We start from the raw sequence: 15,194 nt of genomic DNA on the forward strand, positions 1-15,194 counted from the left end.
ACTTGGCGTATTGCCTACTGATAGCAACTTAAAACAGATGTAGTGAAAATCCTGAAAGTAAACGATGTCCAAGTTGTGGACACTGAATGGAAAACGAACACCTCTTTGTTTTTGTTTGCCCATTATTTAATGAATAGAGGCAGAAGTTCCTAAAAGATTTCAATTTTTTTTCCATGAGCATACTGTTAGAGGGAGAAAACGATGATTTAAGTCGCAAAGTTGGCAAATTCATTTTCCATGCTGGAAGAAGGAGACAACAAATCAATGCAAGCTGACGGAATTTCTCAACTCCACCCCGGGAAATGTGCTTTTCGCATTTTCATTGAAAATTGAATGCCAGTGTTATTGGCAGTTTAGAATGTATGACGTGCAGTGAATTAACAATACACTCAGTGTGGATAATGACCCCATACTTACTCAGTCAGAAAAAATAATAAAAAGAACTTTAGTTCGTACATACTGTGTTCAAAAGGAAGTTGCTACATAGTCTGTAAATGAACTGTTGGATTACCCACTACCTCTTCCCCCATCCCTCGCCCCCTTCCCCGATGTGTATGTATGCCAATGGCCGAAACACATTAAACCACCTGAATCTGATTCTCTCTCTTTCTCTTTAGACATCTTTATCTCATGCTTCTCCTCTCTCTCTTCATCTCTCTGTCTGTCTGTCTGTCTGTCTGTCTCTCTCTCTCTCTCTCTCTCTCTCTCTCTCTCTCCGCGTCTCTCTCTTTCTCTTTCTCTCTGGATTCCTTATCTCTTGCCCCCCCCACCCCCACCCCCACCCCTCTGTCTCTCTCTCTTCATCGTATTTTCACTGGTAATCAGTGATATTAGACGATTAAAGATGTGAGGGAGTAACGAAGTAAGACATCGAAAGATTAAAAGCAGAGAGGGAAGGGTGGGCGGCATGAATGGTTGGGGAGGGGGGAAGGGTGAGGATTAAAACTGAGACGGCGAAACTAACGTCTGACGAAACTTTTCGGTAACAGGAAACGGTACAACCAGACAGACAAGGCTGAAGACTGGGGTGTACCTGCCTGGCCAGCTTGCGCCCTCAGAAAAACCAAGGTATCATGCAATCATCACAGTATTGTGAACGTCAAGAAGATAAATCACACAGACACGTGGAAAAAAACAACAAAAAAAACAACTACCTGCCAAGACTTAAATGTTTGCGCGCGTGCGCGCGCGTGTGTGTATATGTGTCTGTCTCTCCATGTCTGTATATCTTTCTCTCTGCCCATTTGCCCACGTCTGTTGTGATGTGTGTGTGTGTGTGTGTGTGTGTGTGTGTGTGTGTGTGTGTGTATCTGTCTGTCTGTCTAACCGCCAGTCTCTCTCTCCGCCCATCAATTTTTCTACAGATTTATCTCATGCGTCTGTGTGTGTGTATGCGCACGCGCGCGCGTGTGTGTGTATGTGTGTGTGTGTGTATGTGTGTGTGCTCGATTGTGCATTGTGGCTGGTTCAGGTAGGGGGGTTGGGGTGGGAGCCGGGAGAGGAATGGGTTCAGAGAAACAGGGAGTTGTTAGCGCGTTCGGGGTGGTGCATTTGCACGCACTTATTGCCATGCTTTGGCTTGAGCACATAATCATAGGATAGCATTTCAGTTCTTTCCAGAAATACGCTACCGCCCCCACTCAGTGGCAACAACGCCAAGACATTATGTTGCTTATCCTTTTGCGCGAGCGTGTGTGTATGCGTGCGTGCGCGCGCGCGCGCGCGTGTGTGTGTATGTGTGTGCGTATGTGTGTGAGTGCAATAATGTGTGCGTGTGTGTGTGTGTGTGTGTCCGTGTTTGTGAGTGTGAAAATATCTGCATACATTGACCTTTTTATCTGTCACAGTGTTTTTTCCTATATGTGATTATGTGCGTGTGTATTTGTGTGTGCGCGCGCGAGTGCGTGAGGGTGTTCACTTCATCGTCAAAAGCGTATTCGGAAGAAATCGGCCTGCCTTCTTTGACGAATTGATGTGTCTTTACTGATTGACTCGCTTTTGTAAACAAAGTGAGTCTCTGTTTTAACCCAGTGTTCGGTTGTCTGTGTGTGTGTGTGTGTGTGTCTGTGTGTCCGTGGTAAACTTTAACATTGACATTTTCTTTGCAAATACTTTGTCAGTTAACACCAAATTAGGCATAAAAATAGGAAAAATTCAGTTCTTTCCAGTCATCTTGTTTAAAACAATATTGCACCTCTGGGATGGGCACAAAAACAAAAACAAAAAAAAAGCCAAATTATATGCAAACTGCATTTACTGTTATATTTATATATTTTTATTCTCTAAACTTGGCACTTTGATCTGATATTCTGACCCAACAACAAGAGCAGTCATTATTTTTTGTTTGAACAGGAACTTAAGTCTTTTGCTAAGCATGGAAGTTTTATTTATTTTGCAAACGTTTTGGTGCAGATAGTAAAAAAGGGAAAAATCTGTAATTAATGCTAGGGGACTTAATTTGCTTTAAACTGATCTTTCTCATCTTAAACATTACATTTTGAAATTATACTCAATACATAAAAAGCTTGTGTGTTTTACTCTCAGTGTACAGGGCTTTCACTATGTTCATTCGCCCAAGTGGTCTTTTTCGGAAAATACTAAAATCAGTAGAGTAGACAGTTAATTCCAAAAGATATAGTTGATGACTTTTCTTCCAATATTTCATTAGCCACTGAAAAGATTTTGAATGATTATTCATTGCTTAGAATGTTTTCGGAAATTTTAAACTCCAGTCCAGTTGGTATCCTCCTTTGATGTATTATAAAATTAATGCTGTTATTTATATTTACATTGTTGTAGGTTAATACTTGATGATATGCATATACATATTCACCTTCCCATGACACCTCATTCAATACACACCACAATCTCTTTAGACCTTTTCTTATAATATACTTTTCCTCTGATACATAACGTGAATATTTTTTACACTAATATTCACATGCATTCCCTTTCTTTTATCCACCTCTTTACTCCTTTCTGTCTAAAAACACTTATAGTGAACAGACGTTAAACTGAAGATAAAACAATCTTTCTCTCGCTCCTTCTCTGTCTCTCTCTGTCTCTCTCTCTCACATAATCTATCTCTCTCTCTCGCTCCCTGTCTGTCTGCCTCTGTCTGTCTCTCTCTCTCTCCCTCCCTCCCTCCCTCTCCCCTCTCTCTCTCGCTCTTCCCTCCTCCTCCTTCTCCCTATTCATCCACAACATATTTAACATATTTAAAAGTGACATAAAGTACAGCCTCCTTACACACATGAAAAATAAAAATATATTTTAAAAAAATCAAATCTGGAGTAGAAAAAACAAAAACACAAAACAAAACACAAAACACAAACAAACAAGCGAAAAGTAAACATTATCTATCTACTTGATCTGTTCAGCAAGCACAGGTGTACGTACCCCTAGCCCTCGTGCCCACGCTCGGCGACGGAAAGAAAAAGCAAACACTCGTACAATGCAATCTGCCGCGGTAGTCTTTGCACAGGCACCGTTTTCGATCGGTAAGTGGGGACGTTTAAGAACAAATCATAACTTCTTATCCAAGTGCATTTTTCTCGGTGCAGTCGCTTAGGAAGGAGGAGGGTGGGGGTAGGGGGATGATGGTGGGAGGGAGGGGGGAGTTGGGAGGGTCGCGGGGCTGGGGGGGGGGCCTGGGGGTCGGGGGTGGGGGGGGGGGAGGAGGGACACTGTTGACTGGAATGTCACGTGTGATGCCTCGGGGGAGCTCAGTGTGGGGTGGCGGGGTGTAGTGTGTGTGTTTGGGTGTGTGTCAGTGTAGGAGTGGGGGTGTAGTGAGTGTGTGTGTGTGTGGTGTGTGTGTGTGTGTGTGGTGTGTATGTGTGTGTGTGTGTGTGTGTGTGTGACTCAAGATGCAAGCCTCAAGACTCCATTTATTTGTCGTGAAGCCCATCACAGGAAGTATGGACTCTTAAACACAACAAACAGATAAAAGCAATAACTTAAAATGTTTGCGCAGGCCGGAGTTTTGCACACAGAATAGGCATTCGTTTGCGAACACACACACACACACACACACACACACACACACACACACACACACACACATATATATGCACGCACGCACACACACACTCTCACACACACACACACACACACACACACACACACACACACACACACACACACACATATATATATATATAGAGAGAGAGAGAGAGAGGGAGAGAGAGAGATGCTATACCATGCCTGCTAAATGCGCTGATGAGAAACGAGCCATATAGACAGGTAGATAGATAGATAGATAGATAGATAGATAGATATAAACAAAAGATTTTTCTTCAGCAACAAAGACACAGTTAAAAACATAGATTCACATATGAAACATAGACAAACCCCACGATAAAAGGGCCAGTTTCTCATCAGTACATTAATGAAATTCAGCAGGCATAGAATAGCGCATATGGAAGTCTCTATGCACAGTAGCACCCCTTCAGCAAATTTCAACGATAACTCATCGGGGAAAATCGCAGAGAAAGCAAAAAACTCATACACTGGCAACGGTCTGGCAGCAATGCAACGGCACACTGAGGTACCGGAGTTTAACTCTTTCCATACGAACGGCGAAAGAGACGACGTCATTGAGACACCCACTGGACATCCGAGGGGTCTGTGTAGAGGAGAAGAGTGGACTGGCCGTACTGAGTGAGTTAACCCTTTCACCATCAGTCAATTTAGAGTACAAAATCCCCTTGTGGTGTAAACACAGAAAAGACAGTGGCTAAGAACGGCTGCGATATATAGAAAATACGGCCTATCCTACCACCGAACATTAAGAGCAGTAGCTTCATGGATAACAGACCAGTGAATGGTCACCTTTCAGTGACATGGGTCCTCTACCACGCCTGTGCATAAATGCGAGCTTGGCAGTGAAAGGGTTAAAATGACAAAAGGCTTGTCCCTGGCAAAACTTCTGCATGAAAAAAAATCCACATTAAAAGATAAAACAAATGTGTACAAATAAGACATCCCTTTGAAAAAACGGCGTCGGATGTATTGGCAGTGTTTTCTCCCTATGAAGAGCAGTCAGAATTTCACTCAGAGAAAACTCTGTGACTGCGGTGAATGCAATACAATACAATACAATACAATACAATATACGAATGCAACACAATACAACACATCACCACACTACACAAAACAGTACCAAGACAACTCCACACCGACACTGTTCACACCACACCACACCACACCACACAACACCACACAACACCAACGAAACACAACACACCACACCACACCACACCACACCACACCACAAAACACAACACCAACGAAACACAAGACACCACACCACAACACCAACGCAACACCATCACCAACACCACCACCACCAATAACACAACACAACACAACAAAGCCCCACACTTTCTCCACCCAGCCAGTCGAGCAACACGGTACAGAAGAAGACAAGATTCCTTCCTTGTCTGATGCCAGACTCCTCGGTGCCTGCAGGGCTCAGTTCTCTGAGCGCCCAGCTCACATGTCCAGGGTTGTTGAGTTCACCTACTGAGCGGCTCAAAACGAGAAGCCTCCGTTCCCTCTGCTCAACTTACGTGTTGTCATTCAGCGTCAGGTGTCAGTGCAGTGTTAGACAAGTCTCCACTTCTTCGCGCTGTCCTAGGATGGCTATCCACATGGATCGACCTGAGGTGGGTTTCGTTGTCAAGCTGCCTAGCTGGGTAGAACCGACTGATGGCTGCCATTGGGCGCTCATCATTTGTTTCCTGTGTCATTCAATCAAATTTCAGGCACACATACACTCTCAGAGTCAGACAGACATGTAACATTTTACGTGTATGACCGTTTTGTTTATTTACCCCACCATGTAGACAGCCATACTACCTTTTCGGGGGTGTGCGTGCTTGATATGTTCTTGTTTCCATAACCCACCGAACGCCAACATGGATTACAGGATCTTTAACGTGCGTATTTGATCTTCTCAGTTTCAGTTTCAATAGCTCAAGGAGGCGTCACTGCGTTCGGACAAATCCATATACGCTACACCACATCTGCCAAGCAGATGCCTGACCAGCAGCGTAACCCAACGCGCTTAGTCAGGCCTTGATCTTCTGTGTGCGTATACACACGAAGGGGGGTTCAGGCACTAACAAGTCTGCACATGTGTTGACCTTGAGGATAGGAAAAAATCTCTACTCTTTACCCACCAGGCACCGTCACCGAAATTCGAACCCGGGACCCTCAGATTGAAAGTCCAACGTTTTAACTCACTCAGTACGGCCAGTCCTCTCTTCTCTACACAGATCCCTCGGATGTCCAGTGGGTGTCTGAATGGCCCAACCTTTAGCTTCCGTCGTCAGAATTGTGGTATTCTTTGTCAACATTCACCTCTTCAGTATAAGAGCCTTCCGCTTGCAATATTTTGATGATGGTAATTGGGCTGAAACGCTGTTAACGTCGTCTCTTTCGCCGTTCGTATGGAGAGAGTTAACCACTCGGCTATTGCGCCCGTCCCTGAGCGGCTCAAAACGAGAACCCGCATTCCCTTTGCTCACCTTACGTGTTGTCATTCTGCGTCAGTGCCAGGAGGAGGAGGACTTAAGTTTAATGTCCTGTCACACATACTGGTGGTTATTTGTATTTGTATTTCTCTTTTTATCACAACAGATTTCTCCGTGTGAAATTCGGGCTGCTTTCCCCAGGGAAAGCGCGTCGCTACACTACAGCGCCACCCATTTTTTTGTATTTTTCCTGCGTGCAATTTTATTTGTTTTTCCTATCGAAGTGGACTTTTCTACATAATTTTCCCAGGAACAATCCTTTTGTTGCCGTGGGTTCTTTTACGTGCGCTAAGTGCATGCTGCACACGGGACCTCGGATTTTCGTCTCATCCGAATGACTAGGGTCCAGACCACCACTCAAGGTGGAGGGGGGGCGGGGGATATCAGCGGCTGAGCCTCAGATTCTCTCGCTTCTTAGGCGGACGCGTTACCTCTAGACCATCACTCCACTTATAGTCATTTGGTTAGATTATTGAGTTTCATTTATCTTTTTTTTTTTTTCCTTTTTTTTCAACATTTGAGTGTTGTCATTTTGGAGAGGAAAGGGAGGGGGGATGAATGGTGACTTGGTGGAAAACGGGTAGATGGAGGTTGGAATTTGAAACAGACATTAAAGTACAATTACAGAAAATCAATCACTGAATGGACTTCGCGAAAGGCGACGTCGTTAATCTAACAAGAGAAACAACTGATAAAATTGACGCATTAAGTAAAAAAAACGTCATTGTTTATTTGTTTGTTTGTTTGTTTGTTTTATTTCATTATTTCATTACTTACTATTTATGAATGTTATTTGATACAATTGATAATATGGTTCATCAGCCGTCATGATAAAATTGAAATGCAACGTTATGAGCACAGTATAAGCTTTAAGCTTATTGATGCTCTTTTGTCATTCATTGCATTGTAATCATGTGTATTCTTGAATAATTAAAGATTATTTAAACCAGAAAAACATCAACGTTCCCAGTCACTTGTGAGTGTCGGTGCAGTGTTAGACAAGTCTCCTCCACTTCCCCCACTGTCTTGGGATGGGTGACATCCGCATCGATGGGCCGTGTTACCTGAGGTGGGTTTCGATGTCAAGCTTGAATGTAACTACATGTAACTGCACCGTTGGCTGGGTGGATAAGATCACCTGGCTGGGAGATGAGGGGTCCTGAGCTGGATCACGGTCTTGGGTTCAAATTTTCTTTCCCTCTACACTGGACTTTGAGTGATGCTCTTATTCTAGTCATTCGGGAAAAAAAGACAAACAAACAAACTATAAAAAAAAAGGAAGACATAAAGAAAGAAAGACAGAGAGAAAGAAAGAATGAATGCATGAATGAATGAAAGACCGTGAGGAAAGGAGAAAGAAAAAAGAAAGTGGGGAAGAAAGGACGAAAGAAATTACTTGGACGTAGCTTTACCCATAAGGTCACTGGAAAAGAACAAATAAAGGGGAAAAGAACGAAAAAGAAAAGACGTTAGAAAAGAGAGAGAGAGAGGGGGGGGGGGAAGAGAGGGCTCCAACGCAACATACACCCCTTGAGGTCATCAGAGAACAGCAAAGAAAGAACCCAGAAGAAATAGAAAGGACGACAAACCGGAAGAGACTGCTCTGACGCAACATCGCCAAATGTCACTGGGTAACAACCACATAAAAAAGCGACTAAAAAAAAAAAGAAAAGAAAGAAAAAGAAGAAATAATACACGGAATAACTTAAAACATTTCCCGCGAACAAACGAAAGATGTCTCGCGTCTTACACGCTGTCTGAAAAAACAAACATTTTTTTTTGGGGGGGAGGGTTAGCAACAAGGAGCAATGAAGAAAACCTCCTGCCCATAATTATCAGAATTAACAAACCACAGGGCACTAACAATGGTGACGTGTGAACTAGCATTACTCCGGGTATGCACTCGGGTGGCCCGTGGAGATTGATGAAGGCTACACATGTAACAAAAGGAGATTGTGTCTCTTTTCTTTCTTTTTTTTTTTAAATGCAGAGAAGAAAGAACAACTTAGTTGCATTTTCTTTCTCAATTTCGAAGAGAATGGGGCAGGGGAGACGGGAGGAGTGGGGCAGGGGGGTGGGAGTGGGGGCAGAGACTGTCCACATGTTTCTGCTCCATATGCGTTGTCTTTGCGGCACTGAGGCAAAGTTTGAACTGGAGATATTTGAGGAGATAATTCTATTTGTTTTACCGGAAGGGGGGGTCATATTTACCAATAGTTATCTTTCTTTTATCAGCAGGGGATATTATTTACGGGATAATCATCATTCTTTTACCGTTAGGAGACAATATCTACCAATACTTATCTTTCTTTTTACCAGCAGGGGATATTATTCACCAATCAGCGAACTGGGTCTCTCCTTTGTGTTTTGGGGGGCTTTGGGATATTTTGCCATTTACTGTAACACATCAGTGTATATATCTTTGTAAAAAGGTGTCCGCTTACATGAAGTCTTGACCAAAACCTTAGGCGTTTAAAAAAAAAAAGTGTTCATGTTTGTCCACTTTCGTGTGTGTCTGTGTCTATGTGTGTGTGTCAGTGACTGTGTCTGCATCAGAGACAACACACAGACAACAGACACAGACACATCAAAAATAAATAAATGAAACAACACACACAACCAGACAGCGCGATGAGTTAAAGGTCCACCAAAAGCCGCAGCCATCCCCCTACAGCAGTGAATCTCGAGTGTCAGCGGTGCAAGCCAGTGATCACTGTACTACATGTAGGTATACCGCGTTCCGCAGACACCTCGGTATTTTCCCTTCACGGTCAATTTCACAAACACAAACTGACCCAACCTAACCTCACCTCCTACCCCTCATCAGACTTGCTGCTGTCCTCCTTAGTGATTGACGGTTGGCAGGACGAGAGAGAGGTGGAGGTGGGGTGGTGGGGTTGAGGATGCGAGAAGGCGGGAAGATGGGAAGAGGGAAGGGGTTGCAGCAGTCTTATCTATCCCAGATCATGGTAGAGTGGAGGAGTAGTTGAGTTCACTGGGAGCCAGTTGCATTGCTCGGACGGAAGAGCCTAGCATATGGTCGTAACCCGCTACTGTGTGTAGTATGGAACTGACCAATGGCGTAGGCATTTAGTCACGTGTAACTTGTCAACCTGGCGAGTATTTGTGTGTGTGTGTGTGTGTGTGTGTGTAGGGAGGTGGGGTGGAGGCGGAGAGAAGGGGTTGTGTGTGTCGTTTTTTTCTTCACCGCCTTCTTTGCTCTCTTCTTCGTCTTTATTTTCTTTTTCTTCCCTCTGTGTGTGTGTGTGTGTGTGTGTGTGTGTCTGTCTGTCTGTCTGTCTGTCTCTGTGTCTGTGTCTGTGTGTGGTCTCTTTCTTCATCACCGTCTTCGTTTCTTCTTCACTCACTCTCCCAACCCTACATTCCCCCCCCCCTCTCTCTCTCTCTCTGTTATTTTTTTTTCTTCTTCTCCGTCGCCGCTTTCTTCTTCTTCTTCTTCTGCTTCTTCTTACCTCGAGAGCAGCCCTTGAACTAAATACTTCCTCTGTTTAATCTCGATCGTCTTCTTCTTCTTCTTCTTCTTCTTCTTCTTTCCCTCCTTTATCACGGGCAGAAAGCGTGTCACTGGTGTCTCAGTTTATCGAAACGCGGACGTGCCCAGCTGCATGACACGCGAAGAACGTGTGACGGTGCATTCCCTGTCCGTCGTCTTTGGGTCAGTCTGCTGGGGTTGCCAAGGGCGTTAGAGTCAAGTGGCTTTTTGGGGGGGTTGTTTTTTTGTTGTGTGTGGGGTTGTTGTTATTTTTTTCGTCGGGGTAGGGGGGATGGGGTGGAGGTGGGATTTCGTTGGTTTGTGTGGGGCCTCTAAGAGTGTCTTTAGCGTGTGTAGGGGTGTTGGTGTTCTGGGGGTTGGAAGGGGGGTAATGGGGGGTGTGGAGGGAAGGGAGAGAAACAGGCGATGCAGGGTCAGGATGGAATGGCGGGGTGTTTGGTTGTTGAACGGCTTAGGGAAGTCTAGTGTGTGTGTGGTCGGGTGGATGGCGGGGTGGGTGAGTGGGTAGGTGTGTGTGTGTGTTTGTGTGCGTGTGTGTGTGTTCTTGACCACGAATCTCTCTGTGTCTGTCTCTGTCACACACACACACACACACACACACACACACACATATATATATATATAGAGAGAGAGACAGAGACAGACAGAGAGAGTGTGTACGGGATACAGAGGGTGGAAACAGAATAAGAGGCAAAGAGAAACGGAGCGAAACGGGAAAGGAATGGAGTGGGACAGACGATTGTCAGGCAGTTCGTATATGTGAACACACACGCACACACACACACACACACACACACACACACACAAACACACACACACACACACACACACACACACACACACAGAGAGAGAGAGAGAGAAAGCCGCAAAAGATACACACTCTCTCCGATCCGTGACTGATCAGACAAGTGCACGTGTACACGTACATACACACACGAGAGAGAGACAGAGTCAGATACTAGAGACACAGATACAGACGACAGACAGCGACAGAGGAGAGACAGACCGCCAAAATAAGCAGACTTTGGAAGCCAACAGACGGACAGACAGATAATTACAGACGGACAAACAAATAATTACAGTCATTACAGGCAGTATCAATACTTTTAAACCGAAACTGGAAAACCTCGCCATCAACTCAGTCCTTCAAACACACACACACGCGCACACACACACACACACACACACACACACACACACACACACACACACACACACACGAACACACCACACACACACATGACACACACGGCACACACACACACACACACACACACACACACACACACACACACACACACACACACACACACACACACACACACACACACACACACAGCGCTGTTTTTCGCCATTCATTTTCTTGCACCGACCGAAGTGCGCCATCCTTCACCACACTCACCGACCGACAGAAGGCGGTGGTGATGCAATCACCACAGTCACCATTCACATCACATCACATCACATCACAGCCAGGAAACTTGTCAAGTGCTCTGCACCATGTACTGCTGACTGCAGACCTGTTGGCCAGTGATCTCCCGGTCTGATAAGTCCTCAGTCCTGAAAGAGAGACAGACAGACAGACAGACCGTGGTGTAGTCAGAGTGTGTGTGAGAGACAGAGACTGAGACAGAGTGTGTGTGTGGGAGAGAGAGACTGAGACAGACAGAATGTGTGTGTGTGAGAGAGAGACTGAGACAGACAGAGTGTGTGTGAGAGAGAGACTGAGACAGACAGAGTGTGTGTGTGGGAGAGAGACCAAGACAGACAGAGTGTGTGTGTGGGAGAGAGAGACTGAGACAGAGTGTGTGAGAGAGTGACTAAGACAGAGTGTGTGAGAGAGTGAGACTGAGACAGACAGAGTGTGTGTGGGAGAGAGACTGAGACAGAGTGTGTGTGGGGGAGAGAGACTGAGACAGAGTGTGTGTGTGGGAGAGAGACTCAGACAGTCAGAGTGTGTGAGAGAGAGAGACTCAGACAGACAGACAGTCAGAGTGTGTGTGAGAGAGAGACTGAGACAGACAGAATGTGTGTGTGTGAGAGAGACTGAGACAGATAGAGGGTTATAGTGTGTGAGAGAGACTGAGACAGACAGATGGAGGGTAGTCAGTGTGTGTGAGAGAGACTGAGACAGACAGACAGAGTGAGTGTGAGAGAGAGACTGAGACAGAGTGTGTGTGAGAGAGAGACTGAGACAGACAGACAGTGTGTGAGAGAGACTCAGACAGACAGATAGAGGGTAGTTAGAGTGTGTGTGAGAGAGACTGAGACAGACAGACAGACAGAGTGAGTGTGAGAGAGAGACTGAGACAGACAGAGTGTGTGTGAGAGAGAGACTGAGACAGACAGAGTGTGTGTGAGAGAGAGACTGAGACAGACAGTCAGAGTGTGTGTGTGAGAGAGAGACTGAGACAGTGAGAGAGAGAGAGAGACTGAGACAGAGTGTGTGTGAGAGAGAGACTGAGACAGACGGAGTGTGTGTGAGAGAGAGACTGAGACAGTCAGAGTGTGTGAAAGAGAGACTGAGACAGACAGTCAGTGTGTGTGAGAGAGAGACTGAGACAGACAGACAGAGGGTAGTCAGAGTGTGTGTGAGGGAGACTGAGACAGACAGAGTGTGTGAGAGAGAGAGACTGAGACAGAGTGTGTGTGAGAGAGAGACTGAGACAGACGGAGTGTGTGTGAGAGAGAGACTGAGACAGTCAGAGTGTGTGAGAGAGACTGAGACAGACAGACAGAGGGTAGTCAGAGTGTGTGTGAGAGAGACTGAGACAGTCAGAGTGTGTGAGAGAGACTGAGACAGACAGACAGAGGGTAGTCAGAGTGTGTGTGAGAGAGACTGAGACAGACAGATAGAGTGAGTGTGAAAGAGAGACTGAGACAGAGTGTGTGTGAGAGAGAGACTGAGACAGACAGAGTGTGTGTGAGAGAGAGACTGAGACAGACAGAGTGTGAGAGAGAGAGAGACTGAGACAGACAGTCAGAGTGTGTGTGAGAGAGAGAGAGACTGAGACAGACTGTGTGTGAGAGAGACTGAGACAGACAGTCAGTGTGTGTGAGAGAGAGACTGAGACAGACAGAGTGTGTGTGAGGGAGAGACTGAGACAGACAGTCAGAGTGTGTGTGAGAGAGAGAGAGACTGAGACAGACTGTGTGAGAGAGAGACTGAGACAGACAGAGGGTAGTCAGAGTGTGTGTGAGAGAGACTCAGCCAGACAGACAGAGTGAGTGTGAGAGAGAGACTGAGACATGTGTGTGTGAGAGAGAGACTGAGACAGAGTGTGTGTGAGAGAGAGACTGAGACAGACAGACAGTCAGAGTGTGTGTGAGAGAGAGACTGAGACAGACAGACAGTCAGTGTGTGTGAGAGAGAGAGACTGAGACAGACAGAGGGTAGTCAGAGAGTGTGTGAGAGAGAGAGAGACAGACAGACAGACAGTCGGAGCTGGTGTGAGAGAGAGATACAGTGTGTGTGTGTGTGTGTGTGTGTATTTCATAAGCTGGAAATAGAAACAGGGAGACACAAAGGCATACCACGAGAGTTACGGTTTTGTAAGGCTTGTAACATGTCTGTGATTGGTGATGAGTTTCATTTTATAATGGAATGTCCCAATTATGATCAGTTACGAAATAGATATGTTCCTAAAAAATATTTGTCTCCAAAATCGGTTTTTAATTTTTGTAATATGCTCAAAGGAGGCAAAAAAGTCATTTTAGCAGTAAGTAAGATGATTAGATTTGCAAATGTTGCCTAGTTATACTTTTGGAGTCAAACGACATTTGTGTTTTCTCAACTTTTATGTGACATTGTTGTGTATTTGGAAATGTTTGTTATGGGCACGAAAAGAGTATTTTGCAGTAATCCTCCATACTCCAATAGGAGTGAAAGGATAATTAAAAATTGAAACTTGAAACTTGTGTGTGTGTGTGTGTGTGTGCGCGCGCGCGCGCATGCGCGCGAGTGCGTGCGTGCATGTGTGAGTGAGCCAGTGTGTGTCTGTGTGCGTGCGTGTGTGAGTCAGTGTGAGTGTGAGAGAGAGAGTGAGTGAGAGAGAGAGTTAATTTGGGGGAGTTTGGTCAGTGGTGTTTTTGGAAATTTGCTTGCAAGGGTTGTTTTTGTGTGTGTGTGTGTTTATTATTTGTTTTGTTGTCCTTTCGTACTTTAGGCTTGGAGGTATAAATGAACATCGTTTTTTGTTGTTGTTGTTGTTTCGTGGTAGTAATGATGGTGAAGATCAGGCGTGCGATGATGATTTCAGTTACAGGTGTTGGGTAATTTCCGTTTCTGGGCAGTACGTTTTTCTGTTGTTCTCTCTCTCTCTCTCTCTCTCTCTCTCTCTCTCTCTCTCTCTCTCTCTCTCTCTCTCTCTCTCTCTTCTGTGTGTGTGTGTGTGTGTGTGTGTGTGTGTGTGTGTGTGTGGTCGTCGTCGTCATCTTTTTTCGGTCTATACTTTGCTGATGCCAGCTTTTCAGCTATCATCTAATATTCGGGCTAACTTCGTTTTTCTAGATATCACTCAGTCAATGAACCAATATCACCCAGTCAATGAACCAATGAAGAGGCCAGTGGAAAACGCGCGTTCAAACACAATTTCTGGTAGTTTTCTTTGTTTATCTGTTTCTTTCTCTTTTTTTTTATTTTCTTCAAGCCAGGACTTCTCTGATGACATGAATGACTTCAGTCTCATTCTTAATCATCGGCAAAGTGGTTGTGTGAAGATAACCGGGTTTCTCTCTCTCTCTCTCTCCCTCTCTCTCTCTCTCTCTCTCTCTCTCTCTCTCTCTCTCTCTCTCTCTCTCTCTCTCTCTATCGTGTACTTGTTTCGCCTGTAATCTGTGTCGGTGAACTTCAAAGGGGTCATATGATTTTTGTTTTCTTCTTTTCGTTTGTTAGGTTTTTTTCGGATTTTGGGTTGTTGGTTGTTTGCTTTGTTTTTGTTTTTGGTTGTTGTTTTTTGTTGTTGTTTTTTTTGCTTGTTCCTTTCATACACATACATTTTTTTTAAGCTTGGAAGCTGGTTGTAAAAAAAAAATAAAACCAAACAGAGAAAGTCATTAATGATCATTCCTCTAATGAAACAGAATTCCCTTTCTCTCTGCCCACCATCTCTCTCTCTCTCTCTCTCTCTCTCTCTCTCTCT

Source organism: Babylonia areolata, chromosome 27 (genome assembly GCF_041734735.1).
Source record: "Babylonia areolata isolate BAREFJ2019XMU chromosome 27, ASM4173473v1, whole genome shotgun sequence".
Lineage (NCBI taxonomy): Eukaryota > Metazoa > Mollusca > Gastropoda > Neogastropoda > Buccinidae > Babylonia > Babylonia areolata.